This window comes from Prionailurus viverrinus, chromosome C1, assembly GCF_022837055.1.
Source record: "Prionailurus viverrinus isolate Anna chromosome C1, UM_Priviv_1.0, whole genome shotgun sequence".
In the NCBI taxonomy this organism is placed as follows: Eukaryota; Metazoa; Chordata; class Mammalia; order Carnivora; family Felidae; genus Prionailurus; species Prionailurus viverrinus.
This window is the reverse complement of record NC_062568.1, coordinates 195,408,782-195,420,912: the sequence shown is the minus strand read 5'-3', so window position 1 is coordinate 195,420,912 and position 12,131 is coordinate 195,408,782. Positions and strand designations below refer to the sequence as shown.

Below are 12,131 nucleotides of genomic sequence, written 5' to 3'. Positions count from 1 at the left end.
CATCAATGGAACGAGCAACTTGGGCCAATTTATGGCTCTTAACCAGGGAAAAACACCAGAACTCCCTACCTGACTTTTGCAAACATGGATTTCCAGGTTCCATCTCTAAGAAATGCAGGTTCAGTAGAGTCTAGCTGGCACAGGGATCTGTGTTGGTGGATCTGATGCACAGCCTGGGTTAGAAACCACAGGATCCTCTTGGGTCTAAAGTCCATCATTCCTGAAGTGATTCCACCCCCCTCCCCCATAGCCCTGTGAGTCGAGGTAATGCCTTTGGCAAAGGCGAGCCCCCTTGGGTGCTGAGTCTGCCGGTGAGCTCCCACACTATTGGATGTGACAGGCCCTCCGGTCATCAGGAAGGCTGCGGGGGCCTGAGTCACTGTGTGAGTGAGTCCAACATGTCTAGGGGCTTCCATTCAGCAGACATTTGATGAACATGGCATTTGCAAATGGCAGGCAGAACAGTTGTTTAAAGAGGGTACCTTCCATTCATGTGGGAGCTAATCCTACCCTGAGGTAACAGGATATTCTTGGCATGGCTTTGAGCTGTTTCTGAAGTGTGATTGAGAAAGGGCTGGGAAGGTGGGTGTGTCAGCCCCAGATTCCTGCATAGCCAGGGAGAGGATTTTGGATGCTTTCGATTAAAAAAAAAGCCTCAGAGGAGCTTTGTTATCACAAATAGCCCATCTTCTTGGGCACTGGCGGGTCGCAAATTCCCTCCTTCCCCTGCCGGAGCTCACTGTATGGCCCAGCCCACCTGCAGCCCCCACCTGGCACACTGACCTTGCTCCTTACCCTTCAACATATCCCCGCTCCCTTCTCTGACCAGTAGGATCCAGCCAGGAAAGTAGGAAACCTCGGCCCCTTTCTGTCTCCCACAGCTGAGGGGCAGAACAGACTCTCTATCCATCCCTCCCCTTTATCTTTCTCCCAGCGTCCAGTCCCCCACGTTCCCTTTGCGAGGTAAATCGGATTTGTGTTCTCTTTGAAAAACACGCCCTGCGGTAGAAAGTGCTTCCTGAAGGCAGGCATGGCTTCGGGCTGACCCTCATATCCAATGTTGGCACTGGCCGCGGCGCCGATGCTGGAAATGGGTGGGCGAATAAATCAATCCGGCTCCTGTCGTGAGACCCCATCCCAGGGCGGCGGGGCTGTGCAGCCCTCCGTGTGGGGAGCAGAGGCAGCGGGCGGCCGGACACGAGCTCGCTACAGCATCTCAGTAGTTATTATAGCTTACGCGTCTAACTACGTCAATTTGGCATGTGTCTTGAGGTGCTGGGTAAGCATCTTGTCAACTTCAGTACAGCTGACAAAGTTATGACAGGAAGAATGTTTAGACTTTGCAGTTTTCCCCGACCTCCAGCTGATCCTGTGAAAGTGTCCCTCCTCCTTCCGGAGAGCTGATTTGTGCCCCACATTTCCTCCTCTCAGCGGGAAGGGTCTCTTGGCAAGGTAAAATAGAAATTTGTTGTCATTCTGATACGCTGATTTCCTGTTCCCCGAGAGGAAGTCATGTTTCACGTCTGATTTGTTGCTGACGGTCAAGGTTGGTGTCCCACAGGATGGAGCGATGGGGAAGGATGGCTGGAGACACTTTAATTTTCAAGCTACTCTTCTTAGACACTAAACCTTGAAACATGGGGTTTTCCCTCTTCTTACGGCTGCCGTTCCTTGTGTCTCTTCTCAGTTGGAGAGTGATGAAAGTTGAACAAATCCTTTTATCCATGCTGGAATTATCTGAGTGTGAAAATCCTTTTCTACCCTTGAAATTACTCCATCTATTCCCCCCCCCCCTTTTTTTTTTTTTTTGAGAAAATGATAAATGTGATACATGCCCATTGTAGAGAAATGGGAAATTACAAGTAAGAACCAGAAAGAAAACTTCCTGAAGTCTCACCACCCAGAGATGACTCCTAGTCTCATGGGCATCTCCAGAGAGGTCTCCATGAAAATGAATAGATAGAAGTATTATTATTTTTTTAATGTTTATTTTTGAAAGAGAGAGAGAGAGTACAAGCAGGGGAGGAGCAGAGAGAGGAGACATAGAATCTGAAGCAGGCTCCAGGCTCCGAGCTGTCAGCACAGAGCCTGACGTGGGGCTTGAACTCACGAACCGCAAGATCATGACCTGAGCCAAAGTTGGACACTCAACCGACTGAGCCCCCCAGGTACCCCAATATAAATATTATTTTTACATAAATAGAATCATACAATTAAATACTGGCCTGTAATCTTCACTCAGTATTTTGTGATTGCCTTTTCAAGCTGTTAAACACTAAACACCTATATTGTCCTATTTCATGGCTATGTGGAATTCTGTTGTATGGTATTCACACACATTGTATATACACACATGCATTGTGCAGAATTTTTTCTTATTCCTCTTATAGGACATTTAGGCTCTTTCTGATTTTTTGCCATTCTAAGCAATAGTAAAATGAATTTCCTAATCCAGCTCACTAATCTTCACATATTTGTCCTACTGTTTTCTTAGGATACGTGTTTAGAACTGGACTGGCTGACATGTTCAAGCATTTGCCACAAGCCGCTCTGCTGAGCACGTTCAACATACTATTTATTGAATCTCACAAGTGATTCTGTACAGAAACATCTTCATTTTTACAGATGAGGACACTGAAGCCAAGAGGGAGAGGTTCTATACCTTGGTCAGGATCACACGGTGGGCAGACTGCAAAGCCAGGATTGGAACCCAAGCTCCCTGACCGCAGAAGTCGCTGGTACAAAATGTTAGGTCTGCTTGGCTGCCCCCTGTGTGGTGCCCTCCCCCAGCTCTGTGAATGCCTTGCCTGAGGCCCGGCCTGTCAGATGTCCCTCACGCCCACAGTCACACAATGGGAACAGGAAAGGAAGACCTGGAGGAGGTTCACTGTGACCTAGATGTGGCTCTCAGGCCCCGGGAGGTGCCTTCTAGGGAACCATCCAGGGCCGGGCAGTTGAGGTGACTGGAGGCCCGTGTTAGGGGGGCAGGAAGTATCTCTGCACAACTCAGCAGGCTTGGCTGGCCTGCGGGCTGATCTGGGCTCTTTCTAGAGCAGGTTTCTCGCAGGAGCTGGGCTCTGGCCGGGGGAATCCTCACAGGCCGCTCTGAGGACAGTTGGGTACATGCGAGGCAGCCCGAGCCCTCGGGAGGGAGTGCACCGGGAGAAGAAGGGTGTAAGGCAGATTCCGGATGGGGGCCATGGAGGTTCGCTGCTTGACTGGGCAAGTCCAATGCCAGAGCCCAGAAGGTGGGGCCTGTTTTGCAGGACTCACCAGTGAACACTAGGACAGGTTTATGGCCCTGAGGTGAGAGCGGGGTGCGCTTCTCGTGACCCTCACTCTGCCTGACTCATCCCTTTGGGGATAACCGGATTCTGGCTGCCTCGGACTTCAAAGCTCTGCCCTGGTCGTGGTATGTAGGCAGATCAAGGCAAAGCACCTCCAAGGAGCAGAGACTCAAGGATTGCTGCCCTGGCCTCCTTGCAGAGAAAGCATGTCTTGGCCCAGCAGAAGAGCCAGCTGGGGAGGGCCTGCCCTCCACTCGCCCAGCTAGCTCTTCCTGATTTATCCATAGATTGAGCTTGATGATCCAGACTCCTATTCATTCAAATAATCACATGAGTTATTTCTGCAATTTAGGTCTTCGAATAAGTGTACTTGGTTGCTGAATATGTGATCAGCCACAGATTTCTCATTCTTTAAAACCCAAGGAGCGGAAATGCCAATATAGAAAGCCATCCTACAACAGCAGAGATTTCCAAAGCACTGAAATCAGGCCGCTCTAAGCTCTGGACCCCGAGCCTCCCCTCCCGCTGCCACTTGGCCCACCAGTGCTCCTTGCAGAGCCCAGACTGGGCGGCTTTCTCTGTAAAAGCCCTGGGGGGGTGGATGACGATCACCGGTTGATCTGCTCACATTCTTTTTCCTTAACCAGAGAATTGGTTTGCCTCTGAAGTAACGTGATCTGGAGGAGACAATGCAGTTGAGATCTTCAAAAGGGTGTGGGTCGACTGGGAAAAGCCCCTGCAGGCCTTGAGGTTGAAAAAGGTCAGCGTCTGTTCTCACTGCCCAGAACTTCGCTCTAACCTTGAACAGTTTCACCTCTTCCTCCTTATCGTCGTCATCGGCACAGTCGTCCCCATCAGGGCCCCTGGAGCAGGGAAGCAGTCACTGGACAGGACTCCTCATTCATTCACACTTTGACTTGCGGATTGCCCGAGCCCGAGCCGTTGTTGAAGTCCTGCAGAGTTCCCACTATTGGATTAGACACGGAGATTTCAGAGAGAAAGCAGACCTGGGCCCCGACCTTCCTCTCACGGGGAAGGCAGCTGCAAACAGTTCAGATGCAGGTGTGGGGAAACGGGGGCCTGCGGGGTCTCTCCCCATTGTAGGCACTGGCGTCTGCTTCCCGCTGGCAGGTGATTGGGATAGACTGCGTCAGCAGTCTCAAACCGGCTACTGACAGGAGGCTGTTCTGTTCGTTTCTCTGTGAGCCGCTCAGAAGCTGTAACCTGCAGCGGCCAGAGCTTGGTTGGTGGAAAAGGTGTCCCAGGAACGGGTGACAGCTACAGCGTGTACCTCAGTTGAGTTCTTCCAGTCTCCCCGGGGCCAGTAACACTAACTCGTACCCCAAAGCACAGAGGGGGTGAAGTTCTCCAGCTAAAATAAGTATTTGGGGGCAGAACGCAAAAGTGTGGCCTGGGACAGTAAGACATACTAGAGCCTTCCTTCCAGGGCAGACTTGCATCCTTCTAGAACGATAGTCTCATCTTATTTGACCTCAAAATTTATGTGGTTAAAGACAAGAATCCGACCAAAACCCACTGGAAGAACATAAATGGCCCTCTTTCAAGGTGGCTCTTGTGAGAAGCTAGCTCACGTTCCCGAAGCTGCCCGGCCTCAGGCAGCTCTAGCCTCCCGTGCGACAGCGGCTTTCTGGGGTCAGTGCCGCAACCATGCGTTGTTATGTCCTACTGATTTGTTGTCATTCACCCGACTGGGACCCCAGTAAACTCTGATTTTAGGAAGTAGGTCTCTGTCTGCTGCTGTGGAGATTCAAAACATGGGTTTGAATTTTGCTTCGCCATTTGTTATTATCGTTACACGGGCATTTTACTCGGCTTCCCTGGATTTGTTTCCTCATCTGCAAAATGGGTGCAGCGCTGTCTCACCTGGTTGTGGGCACACAGAAGCTCCCACGACCCCTTATTTATGAGAGGATTTGAGGTATATAGTAGAAAGAGCACTGGATTGAGTCAGGCAGGAGGCCTATGTGAGCCTAGGCCAGGAATTCACCTCTCAGACCTCAGTTTCCTCATCTGGAAGATGGGCAGACTGTTTCCTAAGTCTGGCTAGCCTCAAAGGATTAGAGTTAGAAGGATTAAATAAGAAGAGTCACATGACAGTATTTTTTACTTTTAAGTAGGCTCTGCGTCCATCGCAGGGCTTGAACTCAAAACCCTGAGGTCAAGAGTTGTATGCTCCACCGACTGAGCCAGCCAGGCACCCCCTAACAGTATTTTTTAAATATAAAACGTTGGACAACTGCTGACGCGATCTTAGAACCTGAGACTGTGGGAGTTCAGTCTCAAGTCAGTACCAAAGGGCCACTGTCTTGGAAAGGATCTGAGAAAGTCGCAGGTGAATTTCGTGTTCGGCTCCCACTGGCGCTTGGGCTCGTGCATTTTCCTGAGCCCAGGGGAGCGGGAATCCATAGATCTGCCCAGCTGAAACACAGCCAGTGTCCCACGGACTGAGTCACCCCAGGTCACTAAGCAAGGGAGGGCTGGACCAGATGGAAGATCATCTTGCCCCCACCAAAGCACCCCTCTGGGGCTCTGCTGTAACAAAACTACCACAGGGACTGGCTGAAAGAACAAACATTTATTTCTCACCGTTCTGGAGGCCGAGAAGTCTAAGATGAAGGCACCAGCAGATTAGTTGCTCAATGGTTGGCTTCCCGGTTCATAACCATCTGTTTTCTCTCTGTCCTCACATGGTAGAAGGGGCGAGAGAGCTCTCTGGGGTCACTTTTATTAAGGCCCCAAGCCCGCTCATGATGGCTCTAAGACCTCACGATCTAATCACCTCCAAAAGGCCTCACCTCTTAACACCATCACATTGGAGGTTAGGATTTCAACAGATGAAACGGGGGTGGGGGGGGGCGGGGCACATTCAGTCCATTGATGTACCTTTCAATCGGGAAAATCCCTAGGCTTCCATGTTCCAGAGAGGGAACAGCCTTTCCCACTTGAGAAACAGAAGTCAGTGTTTCTGGCAGTGCCTGGTGCTTTGATTATTCTGAGATGGTGAGGCTTGGCTGGGAAGTGACATTTCCTGCTCTCAGAGAGAGGGGACACTTGGGGACCTGGTGAAGCCTACAGAGGAAGTGACCAAAGACCAGGCAGGCCGGTTGAGTTTAGAAAACTCCAGTTGGGCCACCCACTTATATCGCAGTCATAACAGCGACAGCACTGGAGTGTCAATGCCAGCATAGAGTAAGGGGCTCCTTGAGGTCTGTAGAAACAGTGAGTCCTCCAGAAAGTAACAGTGCCGGATCACATTAGTGTTCTAGAATGTTCACCAGTATTTCTCGTTCATTCCACCTCTAAAATCCATGCTTACTACCACAGCTCTGTAAGGCCTCTTCAGTTGTGTTCATCACGGTTGCTGCCCTGCCCTCTTGGTCACAGCAAACGTCCTTTCAAGCACAAGAGCCTGGGATCTGGTGACGGGGTGGCGGTTGGGGGAGACGGTGCGTGAGAGTTCCAGTTGCTCCACATCCTTACTAACGCTTAATATTTTCGGTCTTTTAAACGTCAGCCCTTCTGACAGGGATGGTGGGGGAGCGAAGAAACTCTATACTCTCTGAACCTCTTGGAATTTAAGTGTTTATTAATTCTGCAGTTTTGTTCAATCCCCACTCTAGGCTAAGCACTAGAGAGAACAGAGATGAGTAATCATGGTCTGTGCTCCCACAGGCTTGCGGCAGACAGCTGGGGTGTGACTCCTCCCCCACCACTTCTCAACTTTACTAACCTTGGGCAAGTTCATCCCACTAAGCCTCAGTTTCCTCATCTGTAAGATGGGGTTAGTACCTCAAAGAAACGTTGTGAAGATTAACCACAGCGATGTATGTAAAAGGCCTGGCCTCCACAGGCACTCAATAAATGTTAGTGCTGCCTGCTGGTTGACAAATGACAGGCACCAAAGGGTCAGAAAGATTTGTGAGAAGTGAACTTAATAATAACAGCTCACACTTATTGAACATTTACTGTGTGTCAAATGCTGTCCTAAGTGCCTTTTAGAGATTACTTTTAATATTTAAAATCCTACTGATTTCGGGGCGCCTGGGTGGCTCAGTCTGTTAAGTGTCCTACTTCGGCTCAGGTCATGATCTCACAGTCTTTTAGTTTGAGCCTCGCGTCGGGCTCTGTGCTGACAGCTTGCTCAGAGCCTGGAGCCTGCTTCGGATTCTGTGTCTCCCTCTTTCTCTGACCCTCCCCTGCTCATGCCCTCTCTCTGTCTCAAAAATTAATAAAAACATTTAAAAAAATAAGTAAATAAAATAAAATCCTACTGACTTCTACAGTTTTTTGCAGATTGAGAAAAGAGCCTTGTGGTTTGATTTTCATGGCAGAACACATGGTTACAAGGTGTGGGAACCCAGTGGCTTTTGGGGTGGATGATTCTAGAACCTCAGAGGTAGCAAGCTAGGAGCTAACGACATCTACTTTGTATGACTGGTGGTGACTTTCATGTGGCTCCTCCTGCCCTTTGTTCAGATCCTGAGGGTTAATGACTTAGATGAAATAAATGGGTACTTGAAGAAAGATCAGTGTTCGGTACAGTCGAAAGGCCCTGGGTGAGTGGTTCCCATACCTGGATTCTTGTCACTGGCAGATGTGGTTTTAGGAAAGCTCCCTCCCTTCTCTGGCCCTCAGGGTACCCACCTGTTTGGAACGTCGAACTCAGTGTATCAGTTAGCTATGGCTGTATAATGAGCCATCACACAGAACATTTATTATTTATGTTTATTCGCTTTCGTCGCATTGTGTTGGTCAAGCAAGTTAGAAGTCCAGCCTAGATACGGGGCGGGGGGGGGGGGGCAGGAAATAGACTCCCATCTCTTGATGGGAGCAGCTGTTAGGTCACATGGCCGAAGGCATGGATCCGGGGAAGGTTGGAGAATCAGGAACGCTTTTGCAACCCACCCCGCTTGGATTCCTTCCTACTCTGACACCTCTAAAGTCAAACAGCTCCTGGATCACTGTGGGAGAAAAACGTAGGATTCCTGTCACCTCAGGCCCAGGCGGGATGTGCCTTTCCTGTATTGGGGATAAATTGACCAGGCACCCAGTCACTGTTGGTGCGGAGCTCAGAGCCAAACAGACAGAATTAAAGACGGGTGTTTACTCAGCAACCCATTCTGCATGTACGGAGTACCACTTGTGTGCCAACTACTCAGCTAAGCCCCAAAGAGAGAGACTAGCCCTGCTCTCAAGACACCCTCAGGCCTTTAGCATAGCAAACACACAAGGCATTATAAGGTAGCAGCCCCAGGTGTTCATGGAGGCACAGAGAAGGCACCCCTGGACTTGGCTTAACACAGCACCAGAGAGCTCCCTACACTTTCGGCTTCCTTCGGCCCAGTTCTGAGGCAGATTCATAGGCCTCCTTTTAGACCACATACAAGTCAGGGAGCCTTAGGGCCCGACAGTTCCATTTAAACTCCGTGGCTCTGGACTTAGACAGCCCCATCCAAACCCCTCCGGTCGTGGGCAGCCAGGAAATGGAAAAATAGAACGAGGTGTCCAGAGCCAGCGTGTGAATTTGATTAGTCTCCTCCTGTGCTCTAGGACTGTCTCTGTCTGCTATTTGCAGCCGCGAACCAAGGCTACAGGTTACTCAGTGCTTGCAAGCAACTGGGCTTCAGAGGCAGTTATATAAACCTTTGCGTTGCCTGAAGCCCCTCCTCAAATATATACCCAGCTGGCATTTCGCCTTAAATATCACTCATTTTTTAAAATGGGAAAAAATGTTGATGGCACTGAAATAGATCGCACTTTAAAATGCAGAGTAGAAGAGAGTCCGTTCAAATTATTCTCTTAATAGAGTTCTTCAGAGGGAGGAAGTGATGGGGGAACATAATCACTTCTTTTGTCGTTGGAGCAAAATCTAAGGACTGCAATCCATTTGTCTGCAAATGTGTCTCTTCAGTACAAATTGCAGCAAGCAATCCATTCCCAGGGTAAATGGTCTTTAATTAAAGTCAGTCAGTTGTCTCGGGTGGTTGGGGGGAAAGAGGGTTGCTTGAAACCCAAACCAATATAAATCTCCTTCCCTTTAAAAATACAAAAGAATATATATTTTTTAAATTACATTTCCCCCCTGATTTGATAATTAGGGAGAAGCTTTGTTTATAAGTAAAACTATTCTGGCTCTATTCATGAATAAAAATTTTGATAGTAAGGCCTCAGAAAAGCTGTATAAGAATTTTTGTATCAATCCTGGTAGAAACACATCCTCAAGCATTGATTTTTGTAGCTGAAGTGCATTATGTGTTTTGCATGAGCTTTTGAAAGCTTAGATAAATGAGGTGGCTCAGAAAGCAGATAAAAAAAATGGGAGGAAATTATACTGATCCAAAAGAAGATAAATGTCCACTAATTCCCAGATTAACATTTCAGACTCCTGTGTTTTTATAGGGGAATTTTTGCAATGCTGATAATGTGAGATCGGTTTACAATGTCACATACCAGGTAGAATCAACAAGACCTTGTTTGAATTCTCAGAGTCAGCTACACTTAGAAAAAAGTAGAGTTCATGCAATGACCTGGTGGTGCCCTGGTACCAGTTTTAGATGGCAACACTATCCCCAAATGATGTATTTTAGGGGTGACATTGACCCTGAAGGTCAACTGTGTTTGTGTGTACTCTCTGAGTTGCCAAAAAACAAAGACTCAAGCCCATTTGGTTTAAGCCCAGAGGAATTTACTAGACCATTTGATTGAAATCACTAGGATTGGACTTCAGGCACAGCTTGATCCAGGCATCAGATGAAGTCACTAAGACTTGGTTTCTCTTTCTCTCTCTCGGTCATCATCTACTTTCTCTGAGTTGCCTTCATGCTCAGACTGGCTCTTCTTTGATAATAACAATTTGGCTACAGCTACTTTAGCTTCCTGTGTGGTATAAAAGTGCCACTTTCTTAATTGTTTCAGTAAAATCCCAAGATTAGCTCTGATAAGCTTTAGTTGGACCCATGGCTCTGTCTGTCCCTATTCCTTATTTCCAGAGAAATGAAAGGTATGGATTGGCTGAGTCTGGATCACGTGATCATCCTTGCTTAGGGTCTGGACAATCCCACCCCAAGAAGGACATGGACTGGGAGTGAGGGAGGAGCGGCAGTGCCCAGAAGGCATCTTGAAGAAGGATGTTTAGATGGGCTGTGACCTTCGAAACCTCAGACTTCTGCTGCATCAGCTTTTCGTTCTTCCCTTCAACAAACACCTGAGATCCCACAGCACATCTGGAGCTAGGTACAAGGTTTACGGTGGTGAACAGAGAGATCCAGGCCCCTGCTCGCAGAGCGCAAGCTCAATGTGTCTTGTGCATGTTAGTTAATTCGGGCTGCTGTAACAGCATACGACGGGTGGCTTAAACGGGAGAAATGTATTTTTCACAGTTCTGGAGGCTAGAAGTCCAAGATCAAGGTGCCAGCAACATGAGCTTCATTCTGACACCTCTTCTCTTGGCTTGTAGGCAGCTGCCATCACACTGTGCTCTCACATCTCACACAACTTCTTTGTGTACATGTCGGGAAGGAGAGAGAGAGACAGAAGGACCGCGTGCTTTCTGGCGTCCCTTCTTATAGGGACACTAATCCCATCAGAAGGCCCACCTTCATGGCCTGTCTAACCCTAGTTATCTCCCAAGGGCCTCATCTCCGAATGCCATCCCTTTAAGGGTTAGGGTTTCAACACATGAATTTTAGGGAGACACATTCAGTCTATAACATCATGCTTGAACTTGAATCATGGTCTTCCAGCCAACTCGATGTTTTCCCCGCACACCTGCCGTGTGCCAGCCCTGGAAACAGAAATAAGAGGGACCCCAGGGCCCTGCCCCCAAGCAGTGTAGTCACAGCCTGCCGGTGGGTGTCTGGGAGAGCCTACAGCACTGGGAGAAGAGCACTTCTCTGTTATGCCTTTGCTCATTTCATTACTTAGGATGGGATTCTACTGGAACTAAAAACCCAAAACAGCAGTGGCTTCAACAGAATAGAAGTTTCTTTCTCTCTTACAAGTCCGGGTAGTCAGTCTAGGACTGGTATGATAGCTCCATTCTCAACAGGAACCCAGGTTTGTCCATTCATCCTTAGTGGTGCCTTCTACCTTGTGATCCAAGGTGGCTGCTCCAGCCCTCGTCATCACATCCACATCCCAGCCAGCAGGAAGGGAAAACAAGGGAGAGAATAATATTGCTGCCCTTCAAACACACTCTCCAGAGGCCGCACCCACCACTGCCACTTATATCCCATTGACCAAAACTTGCCTGCACCTAGCCGCAAGGGAGGCTGAAGATACACCCTTTAGTCTCATGGCCATGTGCTCAGCCAAAGCTTTGGCTTCTGTTTCTCTGGAAATCAAGGGAGAGTGGATATTAGGGAGCAACTAACAGACTCGACCACACTTGTTTGTGCTGCTTGACAGGCCCCTTGCCCTTTCTTCTGTAGGTCTCTCAAATTCATTTTTATTTTACTTTATTTTATTTTATTTTTTTAAGTAGGCCCCACGCTGGGCATGGAACCCAACGTGGGACCTGAACTCACAACCCTGAGATCAAGACCTGAGCTGAGATCAAGAGTCGGACACTCAACTGTGACTGAGCCACCCAGGCGCCCCTCAAATTCATTTTTTAAAAATCAAGCTTACACACCACCTCCTCCATGATGTCTCCTTGGTTTTAACCCCAACTAAATAGCTCTATCCTTTTTTTTTTTTTTTCGCTTACTAATCAATTACATTGAGGTATAATTTCATATAGTAAAATGTACCCATTTTAAGTGCACAGTTCAGTGCATTTTGACAGATGGTTTTAACTACCCCCCCAAAATCAAGATACAGAAC

General features: G+C 48.4%; 1 protein-coding gene across 2 annotated transcripts in view; it reads left to right on the top strand.

The window, feature by feature from the left end:
- The window catches only part of MAN1C1 (mannosidase alpha class 1C member 1), a 140,502-nt gene that overhangs the window by 68,340 nt on the left and 60,031 nt on the right, over positions 1–12,131 (top strand). The gene's annotated exons all lie outside the window — the stretch shown is intronic.